We start from the raw sequence: 12,483 nt of genomic DNA on the forward strand, positions 1-12,483 counted from the left end.
TCAGGAAAGGAGGTCTTCAACAAGGACAGTCCCAGGTGAAATGAGGACTGGCTGTTTTCTGGGCCCAACCAAAATGAAGACTGGCTCTAACTCTTGCTGGCACTGGGGGAGTTTACACTATTCATTTCAGGCTGCCAGGGTCTATTCACTGCCCAGTGATTTACACTGCCAATAGTGAATCATCAGACATACACAGACCTGTTCACCTCTCTGAAGTAGAGACACAGTGACTCAACCAGCCAAGAGGACTTTGTTCAGAACAGAATGAGAAAGGGAAAACTTATTAGGCCTGAAAGGGGGAATCAAAATGGAAGTTCTTGAGACCGATGTAAAATGGTTCTAATAAGAATAAAAGGAACTAAATATCTCAAGCTATCTATCTGGTCAATGAGTTTCCTTATTGCTTTACCCCATTTTTATTCCTCACAGACTTAGGCGGGCATAACTGGAGTGGATGAGAGCAGATGATTTTGGAAGTTCCATTATATCAGAGCCTGCCTTCATGGTTTACCAACTCTCTGTATCTCAAGTGTGCTCAAACTCAAAATCCCACCTCAGAAGAAGCCTCACAGTCTTATTAGAGTTTACTATGATCAAGTTTGCTAGTAAAGTATTTTGACAGCTTGATAGCAAACAAAAGGAAAACTCATGGATAAATGGCCTCCAAGGATGGTTCTTGGTCTAAAGTTGTAATTGTAGGGCTCATTTAATCTTCAGAGATTGTCCTTGATCTCCTTATATCATAGTTTGTGTATTTATACCTTCAGCAAATTTGTTTAGCACAATTAAGAACCGATTGTATTCTCTATATGAGATTATATAAAGCAAACTGTGAGAGATTGAGTTTCATCTATAAAATGAGGATAGTATTCATCTCTCAGAATGGTAATTAAATGACACAATAAACATAAAATAGCTCAGCTCCTGGGGCTTCCTAGGTGGCCTAGTGGTAAAGAATCCGCCTGCCAATGTAGGAGACATAAGAGACTTGGGTTTGATTCCTGGGTCAGGAAGATGCCCTGGAGAAGGAAATGGCAACCCTCTTCAGTATTCTGGCCTGGAGAATCTCATGGACAGAGCAGCCTGGCTGGCTACTGTCCATGGGATCGCAGAGTCGGAAACGACTGAAGCGACTTAGCATACATGTAGTACCTACGACTGAAATGACTTAGCAGCAGCAGCAGCAGCAGCAGCACCACACAAAATCAAGGCTTAATAGTCATCGCTTTCAACTGTGGCAGTACAAAGATAAATAGGCATACTTCTCTTCCTTCAAGGAACTCAGAGTATAGATCAAGACTGAAACCAACCCTGCATCCTGGAAGTACCACCTGATCCTTCCTGGGCTCTTTGAGCAGCCATGCTGGGTCAAACTTAATGCTGAGTCTTCTGGGCTGAGAGCCCCATGGAGCTTTCTCCTGCATGCCTTATAGACCCTAACTCTACATCCACTTTAGGTACTAAAAGAAAGCTATGGAATATTTTTAAGTTTAAATATAAGTGATTAGTGAGGACATCACCAGAGTGTTGTCAAATGGCAATGAACTTGAATAATAGCTCTTGTCCAAGATACTTTGTAACTTGTTGAAAGTGTTCATAACTACTACTTTTTAAAAAGAGAAGGAGGGCAAGGAAGAGAGAGCAATGTTTCCTGGCATGAAGAGGTCTTGGGTCCACTAGATGCAGTTACTACGACAGAAGGCCATTGATCCCAACACTGAGTCCTTACTGACAGAGCAGGTGCCTCATGGGAGCCGCTTATGCCAGAGAAAAACCACTGCCATCAACTTGTCTTTCCTGGTGTTTTGAGTGGAATTTTAATCTTTACTCCTGAGAAGTTGGCTTTGTCAAAAGTAACTTTTTTCTCTTTTACATTTTCTTTAACATTAAGATTTCATGTGCTAAATTACTTAGAAAAGTGAAGTCTGACTGGGAAACGTGAATAAAAACTAAGGGAACTGGTCATTCCAGACATTGTGGCAGGGAGCCAGGGTGATGACCATAAGAAGAGCAGCTTTGACCACCAGGTAGGAGGTCCCCTGCTTTGTCCATGACTGCAGCCAAGGCATTTGTGTTTTAGGTGAACCCATTATATTCTTCCTCATATTAGGCTTGTATTTTTCCATTGCAATGAATGTTTGTTGAGTTTAAAAAATAAGACAATCTGGGGACATCCCAGAAGACCCCAAGCAGTTTTCAGATCCATGACTTACCAGATGTCCTTAACCTCCAAAGAAGATTGAATTATTACCATACTCATGAAGCAACATCTTTCCCCTCTTACAAATATATTAAAAAAAAAAAAAAGGAGGGGTCGTGCCTTCTTCTGTCTTTCAACAATCCTCTTGGCCTGGGGTTTTCTGTTGCTATTGTCTTCTCTCACTTAGGAGCCACTTTATCGCCCCACCCCACTTCCTCTCTCTCAATCCCCCATGTGGAATCTTTTTCTCTTTGTTTATATTTCCATAATTAAAGGCAGAGTGTGCCTTTAAGTAGCATGCATAGGGATATTATTATACTTTTATTATACTATGGGAAAAGAGATATTAAATAATGACTATCTTGAGACAGTGTACATAATGCAAATTGCACTTTTTTTTTTTACTGTTTGTATTCAATCCCTTCTGAGCGTATTTGCTTCTAGAATAAATGTCTGTAAATCAAGTCTCCCTTGCAATGTTGCCCCCTTTTCTTCATCTAAAGAAATGTGACTGTGTCAGGCAGTAACCTGTCATCTTGAGAAGTAATTGGGTAAATACGTTTTCATAAGCCACTTCTTTACCAAAAGATACATTAACAGAAACAGGTCAATAAACATCTTCCAGAACATATGTCTAGCATGTGACTTTGCAATGGCTATCAGAAAGCATTTTCATTGAGTGAACTGGCCTTCTATACACATTGCTGTATATACATAGCCCGTTTCTGGGAAAGGTAGTGAAGTCTTAAATGTATGCTAGTTTTATCTCTCTTTTCTGAGGAAGTGCACCATTTTTTTATGCGTTGCAAAGTCATCTACTTAGACTGAATAGGCTTTATTTTATTGGCCATAACAGATTAGATCAGGAATTATTATGTGAATTGAGAGCTACAGAATAACAATGTTCTATAATGGGTTGTGACTCACTGACCCAGTTGGATCTTCTCTGTTTGGGGAAGGTGAAGGTATGGGGAGGAGGAGAACACAGAACATGAAACAGAATTTCTGGAGCCACTTCTAGTACTATTTTCTGTACCACTTCTGGAACAACAGTTATATATTCACACTAATTCTCATTACTTGAGGTCACCAGAACATGAGATAGAACTAAACTCAAATAGTCCTTATGATTAATTCATTTCTCATAAATTTCTAAAAAATTGTCTAATGAGAATCACCATAATGGAGTGTGATAGACATCATGAATCAGTGATTTTTGTCTCCTGGTATTCACAACCTTGTATAATCCCCTCTGCTTGAGTGTGCACTGGGCTTCATGACTCACTTCTAAAGAACAGGGTAGAGGCAGAAAGAATAGGGTGTGCTTCCAAGATTAGGCTATAATAAGACTGCAGATTCCATCTTGGCTTTTTGTTTGTTTGTTTTGTTTTTATTGCTGTTGTTTTTACTCACATGCTCTGATGAAAGCCATGTAGTGGAGCACCGCATGATGAAGAATGAACATCTCTTCACAACAGCCACATGAGTGAGCTTAGAAACTGACTCAGTCGAGCATCAGTGATTACAACCCAATGTGATACCTTGACTACAGCCTCCTGAGAGACCAAGCACCAGAAATACCTACCTAAGCCATTCCCAACTCCCAGTCCTCAGAAACTGTGAAACCACAAAGGTTTATCATTTCAAGCTGCTGCTGCTGCTGCTAAGTCGCTTCAGTCGTGTCCGATTCTGTGTGACTCCATAGACGGCAGCCCACCAGGCTCCCCCGTCCCTGGGATTCTCCAGGCAAGAACACTGGGGTGGGTTGCCATTTCCTTCTCCAATGCATGAAAGTGAAAAATGAAAGTGAAGTCGCTCAGTCATGCCCGACTCTTAGCGACCCCATGGACTGCAGCCTACCAGGCTCCTCCATCCATGGGATTTTCCAGGCAAGAGTACTGGAGTGGGGTGCCATCGCCTTCTTTGCATTTCAAGCTACCAACATGTTATTCAGCAATAGATATTGGATGACAACATCTCCTTGTACAAGACAGGCCAGTGCCTCTTTTTGTAAGTAAAGTTTTACTGGAATACAACCATACATTCATATCATCTAGGACTGTGTCTAGACTACAACAGTGTGGAGTTGTTGAGCCAGAGACTGTAGTATAAACTACTTATTATCTGTCCTTTATAGAAAAAAGTTTTCTGACACCTAGACTTACAGAAAAATGTGTTTCTCTTATCCTACCATTATTATTAACCATACCTTTTCTTTTTCAATGGTGTCCCAATCTGTATGAGAAATTATATAGTCATCTGATTGATCATCCAATTTGGAAGAGGCCTTTCTCCTTTCCCTAACATTCCTTCAGTAATTAATAGCTTAGAGTTGACAAATTATTTCACATATAATAATTATTTTAGTTTTTATTTGTGCTTTCATAATCCACTTCCCAGTCTAGATCATGAACTATGAGGGCTACTGTGTTTCACTCTACAAGGGTACTAAAATAGACATGTAGCAAACAAAATTTCAATTAATCTTTAATCCCTACTGACTCACACACACTAGACACCAAGAATCATTTGTTGAATTAACAAATTCTTAAGATCATAAGAGTTCTAATAGTTAAGTTACCCCTTACAGTGAACTTCACAGAGAAATAGTACTTTGAATACCATGTATGCCCCATAAAACTTGTTTGTGTAAATGAATAAACTAATGAATTCTCATAGGAAACTTTCTTGGCCACATTATTCAATCTTCCTCATTATGTTTTTTACAACACCATAGAAGATTATACTAACCAAATTCGTTAACTGAGATATTAGCTATGGGTTTTCCAGTAGTCATGTATGAATGTGAGAATTGGACCACAAAGAAGGCTGAGTGCTGAAGAATTGATGCTTTCAAATTGTGGTGCTGAATAAGACTCTAAGGAGTCCCTTGGACTGCAAGGAGATCAAACCAGTCGATCTTAAAGAAAATCAGCCCTGAATATTCATTGGAAAGACTAATACTGATGCTGAACCTTCAATACTTGGCCACCTAATGCAGAGAGTCAACTTATTGGAAAAGACCTTGATGCTGGGAAAGGTTGAAGGCAAGAGGAGAAGACTGAAGCCAAGGATGAGATGGTTAGAATCACTGACTCAAGGGACATGAATTTGAGCAAATTCTGGGAGATGGGGAAGGACAGGGAAGCCTGGAGTGCTATAGCCATGGGGTCACAAAGAGTTGGACATGACTTGGTGACTGAACAGCAATAACAAATCAAAAGCAACATGTTGCCATAGGGCAGAATTCCTTTTTAATTTCCTGGTGCATTTGAGTGGTTAATAGAAATATGATAACATTTCCTTGCCTAGGTATTTTCGTATGGCTAGTAGTAAATATTGGCCCATTTCTGAATAGAGGGCATGGATCTGATGACATCTGATGATCCAGGTGGCCCATTTGGAAAAGTTAGCTTGGACAAGAGGGTTCTCAGAATATGATCCATGAACAGAGGTCATCAACTTGATTCTATAGTGGCCACGAGTTCAAGGTCTAATTTGATATTAAAATATCTCAAATTTCCAAATGGAGGAGCTAGACTAGAGCTAAGAGACTACAAAAATCAGTACTTACTGGGACTAGAAATATGCTAGGGATTATCTCTCATGACACAATTATGTTTCTTAAATTCTAGCTTATGATCCGACTATCATTTTCACAGCTCCAAAGCCATTACCTATAGGTCTTAACATTCTATGAAAGGAAGAATTATGAGTACTTTTTAGGTCTTTAGCACTTGTCAGATTTTCAGACAGATCATTATAACCAATAAGATGTTCTGATTCCCTAAGAAAGAGAGCCTGTTCAGTCTCCTATGGAGTTTACTTTGACTAGGGGGCTTCTCCACACACCACAGTTAACTCAGAAATAAGACTAATTATTGTCTTAAAACCCTGCTTAGACATAACGTAAGGGTTCTAGATGCCTGAGGAGGCCCTTACATACATTTGGCAGGGAGTGAATTAAGAAGGAAATATAAACTCAAAATATTTGTTTCTGGCCAACATTTCAAGTTTTCATATGTAAGAACAGAGGTTATTCAGCAAACTTCAGGTGAGCCGAACCTAATACCAGCTCCTGCTACAGTATAGCATGTGGCCCAATTAATGGAGCTTCCATATCTCTAGGGAAATGGCTATGGTTGACCCCTCATGTGGCAATGAATGGACTAACTGATCTCCATTTAGCTCTTATTAAATTCTGGTACGGAGAAGGCAATGGCACCCCACTCCAGTACTCTTTTGCCTGGAAAATCCCATGGACGGAGGAGCCTGGTGGGCTGCAGTCCATGGGGTCGCTAGAGTCGGGCACGACTGAGCGACTTCACTTTCACTTTTCACTTTCATGCATTGGAGAAGGAAATGGCAACCCACTCCAGTGTTTTTGCCTGGAGAATCCCAAGGACAGGGGAGCCTGGTGGGCTACCGTCTATGGGGTCGCACAATATCGGACATGACTGAAGCGACTTAGCAGCAGCAGTAGCAGCAGCAAATCCTGGTAAATTAAGGAGCAAGTCACAAGGACATATTGTATAGCACATGGGGTATAGCCAATGTTTTATAGTAACTATAAATGAAGTATAACATTTAAAAAAATTAAGATGCAAGTTCACAATTAAAGGAAAAACAAAAATGGTCTCCATACTCCGGTTCTTTGCTTCCTCCACTCATCCCCCTCTTTCCCTTCACCATCCAACCCTCTTGATCTCCCTTGCCGTTTCTCCCTGCACACCACCCTGGCTTGGGTTAATGATTTACTCATTCTTCAAGGCAGAAGAATACTGCCTTCTCTGGAAAAATGATATGGCTTTCTCGGCCCATGCATCATTGGAATTTTCCCTTATTTCCCAACCTCTGCTGTGGAAACTGCAGTGAAGCATGGGCACACTGCTCTTTGTCCTTTTAAATTGGGATTTGCATGCTGTTCTCCATGCCAACTGCAAAGAGAAGAGCTACTTGGTCACCAAGCCAGCCTCCTGCCAGGGCATCCAGCCATGGACACCACAGACTCAGTCCATTCTAATTTCATGGGAGTCACGTTACCCAAAGTCACGGCAGTTCTGGGCTTTATTCTTATTCTAAACTTTACTTCACGTCTTATTTTTCTCAATATCCCTATTTTTCTCTTTCCCAGTCATCATGTATTCCACCAATGGTTGCATTATATGAAACTATTAAACCAGATAAGCACATGGCCACATAGATAAGGGAATCCAGTAAGGAATCTGTGGCTTCAAATCTTTCCTTCTCAGCCCCCAGATAGTTTTGAGACAATGGGGTGAAGTAGACCATGGAATGAAATGAAGACACTGAGGCAGATTCACCTTCATCTGCTACCTAGCAGCTTGAGTAGTTAGGTGCAGTTGGGAAAAGAATTAAAATTATTAAATTAAAAATAAAATAAAATAATTAAATTTAAAATAAAATACTTGATCCACTCAAATTAATTGCATAAAGATGCTGTGATAGTTCCCTAAGAAGTCTAAACACAGGATGGACCATGACTCCATAGGCCATTTTCACTCTGTGTTCTTTCCAAAGCTACATGTGATAGATTTTTTTTTTCTATTATATTAAAATATATGGAAAAGAAGTAGACCAAACTATTGAACAAAAGAGTTAGATTTAGATGTAATTATAAAATGTATTTAACTAAAAGTATTATGCTCCACATGGAGTCAGTCTGAAAAACTGTTCTCCCAGTATTATACTGTGAATACCAATTGATGATGTCCCATTTTCATTATTAATGGTTAGGTCATTGAATAAATGGCAACTATTATTACAGTTGTTACCCTAAATCTTATACACGTTCGTGCAAGCTCAGTCATGTCTGACTCATTGTGACCCTGTGGACTGTAGCCTACCATGGGATTTTCCTGGCAAGAATATTGGAGTAGGTTGCCATGCCCTCCTCCAGGGGATCTTCCTGACCCAGGGATAGAACCTGTATCTTCTGTGTCTCCTGCATTGCAGGAAGGTTCTTTCCCACTGAATCACCAGGAAATCCCCTTATACTATGTGATAGTTGCTGATTCTCTGTTTACCTTGAGCCTCTGCTTAGCATACTCCCCCCTCTGATCTCTATTACCCAATTGAGTGCTTCCACATAAATGATTTTAGAATGATTACTCTGATGCAGGAGTTAACTGAGTTAATTTTTAGGTTAGGATGGAGAAAAACTAAAAATAGAAAGACAAGTCAGTTGATGCAGAAGTTCGGCTTTAGGGGGACCAAAGATGACTAGAGATAGCACTTAGCTGAGTGACTTCACTTCCACTTTTCACTTTCATGCATTGGAGAAGGAAATGGCAACCCACTCCAGTGTTCTTGCCTGGAGAATCCCAGGGACGGGGGAGCCTGGTGGGCTTCCGTCTATGGGGTCGCACAGAGTCAGACACGACTGAAGTGATTTAGCAGCAGCAGGGGCAGCATTACAATTATATTCATATGTGTTTGTTTCTCCCACCTGCACTCATTTGCAGACAAGAATCATATCCCTAGAGCCTGGTACTGTGTCTAAAACATAGTTGTTGTTCAGTCGCTAAGTTGCATCTGACTGTTTGTGACCCCATGGACTGTAGCCTGCCAGGCTCTTCTGTCCATGGAGTTCTCTCATCAAGACTACTGGAGTAGGTTTGCCATTTCCTTCTCCACTAAAACACAGTAGCCACCTAATAAACATTTGTTAGAAACAATGAATTAATGAATGAGTAGATGAATGAATAGAATGAATAAGATATAAAAGAGGCCGTTGTGACTTCTTAAAAAAACACACGACTATTTAGGCTCATTCCTTAGTCAAGTAGGGAAAAGTTAAAAATCCACATCTGAAGGGAAACAGGGCCATTTTACCATCTTGCTCATCATTACTCTCTTCCCCAAACTTTGGATGTCCTCCAGGTTGCTGGTGTTCCTCATAAAACCTGCTGCCCAGAACTGAGCCTAGGCTCCAGATAGAGCCTGATCAGGACTCAGAGCATCTCTTCCAGTCATCTGAACACTTTATCCCTTTTTAAGAGAGCCCCAAATTGTTGGCACACTTTTAATGGCCACATCACACTTTTGATTCATACAAAGCTTATGCTTACAATTATGTTCACATTGTAAGTTGGTGATGCCATCCAGCCATCTCATCCTCTGTCATCCCCTTATCCTCCTGCCCCCAATCCCTCGCAGCATCAGGGTCTTTTCCAATGAGTCAACTCTTTGCATGAGGTGGCCAAAGTACAGGAGTTTCAGCTTCAGCATCAGTCCTTCCAATGAACACCCAGGACCGATCTCCTTTAGAATTGGCTGGTTGGATCTCCTTGCAGTCCAAGGGCCTCTCAAGAGTCTTCTCCAACACCACAGTTCAAAAGCATCAATTCTTCGGTGCTCAGCTTTCTTCACAGTCCAACTCTCACATCCATACATGACCACAGGAAAAACCATAGCCTTGACTAGATGGACCTTTGTTGGCAAAGTAATGTCTCTGCTTTTCAATACGCTATCTAGGTTGGTCATAACTTTCCTTCCAAGGAATAAGCGTCTTTTAATTTCATGGCTGCAATCACCGTCTGCAGTGATTTTGGAGCCCAAAAAATTAAAGTCTGCCACAGTTTCCTCATCTATTTCCCATGAAGTGATGGGACCAGATACCATGATCTTCATTTTCTGAATGTTGAGCTTTAAGCCAACTTTTTCATTCTCCTCTTTCACTTTCTTCAAGAGGCTTTTTAGTTCCTCTTCACTTTCTGCCATAAGGGTGGTGTTATCTGCATATCTGAGGTTATTGATATTTCTCCTGGCAATCTTGATTCCAGCTTGTGCTTCTTCCAGCCCAGCGTTTCTCATAATGTACTCTGCATAGAAGTTAAATAAGCAAGGTGACAACATACAGCCTTGATGTACTCCTTTTCCTATTTGGAACCAGTCTGTTGTTCCATGTCCAGTTCTAACTGTTGCTTCCTGACCTGCATATAGGTTTCTCAAGAGGCAGGTCAGGTGGTCTGGTATTCCCATCTTTCAGAATTTTCCACAGTTTATTGTGATCCACACAGTCAAAGGCTTTGGCATAGTCAATAAGGCAGAAATAGATGTTTTTCTAGAACTCTCTTGCTTTTTCCATGATCCAGTGGATGTTGGCAATTTGGTCTCTGGTTCCTCTGCCTTTTCTAAAATCAGCTTGAACATCTGGAAGTTCGCAGTTCACATATTGCTGAAGCCTGGCTTGGAGAATTTTGAGCATTACTTTACTAGCGTGTGAGATGACTGTAATTGTGCAGTAGTTTGAGCATTCTTTGGCATTGCCTTTCTTTGGGATTGGAATGAAAACTGACCTTTTCCAGTCCTGTGGCCACTGCTGAATTTTCCAAATGTGCTGGCATATTGAGTGCAGCACTTTCACAGCATCGTCTTCCAGTATTTGAAATAGCTCCACTGGAATTCCATCACCTCCACTAGCTTTGTTCATAGTGATGCTTTCTAAGGACCACTTGACTTCACATTCCAAGATGTCTGGCTCTAGGTGAGTGATCACACCATCGTGATTATCTGGGTCATGAAGCTCTTTAAGAAATTATGCATGTCAGGAGTCTCCAAGAAGTAAAGATGAAAAACCAGCTTGCTCTACCCAGAGTGTTGGCACCAGTTGAGTGATGTTGCCTTGGAACCCTGAGGCGCCCTCCCTGTCATCCTGTTTTTTGGCCACAGTTGCTTAAATTCAAAGCTGGCCAGAAACCTATGATTTCTAGCCTGATGTGTAGAGATGAGTTAGGCCAAGTCACTGTTGATTATCTGCAGAATTTGAGCAACAATTTGCAAGAGGCTGAGGCAATTAGCAATTGGATATGAATCATAAGACTCAATGAGATAAAGCAGGAGCCACAGAAAGCTGAGTTGTTTTAAACCAAAGCCATATGAGAATAGGAACTACGAGTAATCCAGCAAACTAGGACCAAGGTGTGAATGGTGCAGATGCACTAAGATGCAGAGAACCTTGCAGAGAAACGAAGCACAAAACCTGCCTTAGTCCCTAGCAGCCTTGTAGCTCCAGTCCATTTGTAATTGTACAAAAAATCCTTTTTTTTTTTTAAGCTAACGAGTGAATTTCTGTTTTTTACCACCACAAAAGCTAAATGTTTGGTAGGAACTTGGCTAATCTCTGACATCACCTCAAAGAGGCCATTACCCACTGAAGGGCTCTGCACCCCTTTCGGAGAAGGCAATGGCACCCCACTCCAGTACTCTTGCCTGGAAAATCCCATGGGCGGAGGAGCCTGGTAGGCTGCAGTCCAGGGGGTCGATAGGAGTCGGACACAACTAAGCAACTTCACTTTCACTTTTCACTTTCATGCATTGGAGAAGGAAATGGCAATACACTCCAGTGTTCTTGCCTGGAGAATCCCAGGGACTGGGGAGACTGGTGGGCTGCCGTCTATGGGGTCACACATAGTCAGACACGACTGAAGTGACTTAGCAGCAGCAGCAGCAGCAGCACCCCTTTGCGGAGTCTGCTCTTTCTCTCATTCACTGTCTCTCCAGCTAATGAGGATGCATCTTACTTCCTGGCTACTTTAATTGACTATTTCTCTGATTATAAACTTTACTCCATGTTTCATAGTTTCAGAGCCATCTGGGAGTTTAGTCACTCAAATAATGAGACAATGAGTAAAATGGCTTCCCAGGGGTCTTTCCTGGTGGCTCAGTTGTGAAGAATCCACCTGCCAATGCAGGAGACATGGGTTCAATGTCTTGTCTGGGAAGACTGCATATGCTGCAGGCTAACTAAGCCTGTGTACCACAACTACTGAGCCTGTGCTCTAGAGCCCGGGAGCCAGACTATTGAAGCGCACACATTCTAGGGCCCGTAAGCTACAACTACTGAGCCCATGTGCTACAACTACTGAATCCACATGCCTAGAGCCTGTGCTCTGCAACAAGAGAGGCCACTGCAATGAGAAGTCTGTGCATTGCAACCAGGGAAAAGCCCTTGAACACCAGCAAAGACATGGTGCAACCAAAAATAAAATAAATAAGCAAAATTGTTTTTAAAATGGCTTACAGCCTTTCCCTCAGCTAATACATTAACTTTTCATGGGTATCTTTAGTTATTTCACTTACATCTGAATATGGCAATCCTACCACAGTAAGGGAGCCAGCAGGAAGGATGGCTAGAATATAGATTCTGAATACCCGTCTTCCTTCAATACAGAGTAGCATACTCTACCCTTCCCAAACCCTTGCCCAACACTGTCATTTCCCCCATGTCACTGATTTTGCATTCATATATATGTCAATTC

The 12,483-nt window shown here is 41.4% G+C and overlaps 1 protein-coding gene across 1 annotated transcript in view; it reads right to left on the bottom strand.

Annotated features, from left to right (window-relative positions):
* PAPPA2 (pappalysin 2) overlaps positions 1-12,483 on the bottom strand; it is a 315,464-nt gene that overhangs the window by 243,011 nt on the left and 59,970 nt on the right. The gene's annotated exons all lie outside the window — the stretch shown is intronic.

The sequence above is a fragment of the Bos mutus genome, chromosome 16 (genome assembly GCF_027580195.1).
Source record: "Bos mutus isolate GX-2022 chromosome 16, NWIPB_WYAK_1.1, whole genome shotgun sequence".
NCBI lineage: Eukaryota > Metazoa > Chordata > Mammalia > Artiodactyla > Bovidae > Bos > Bos mutus.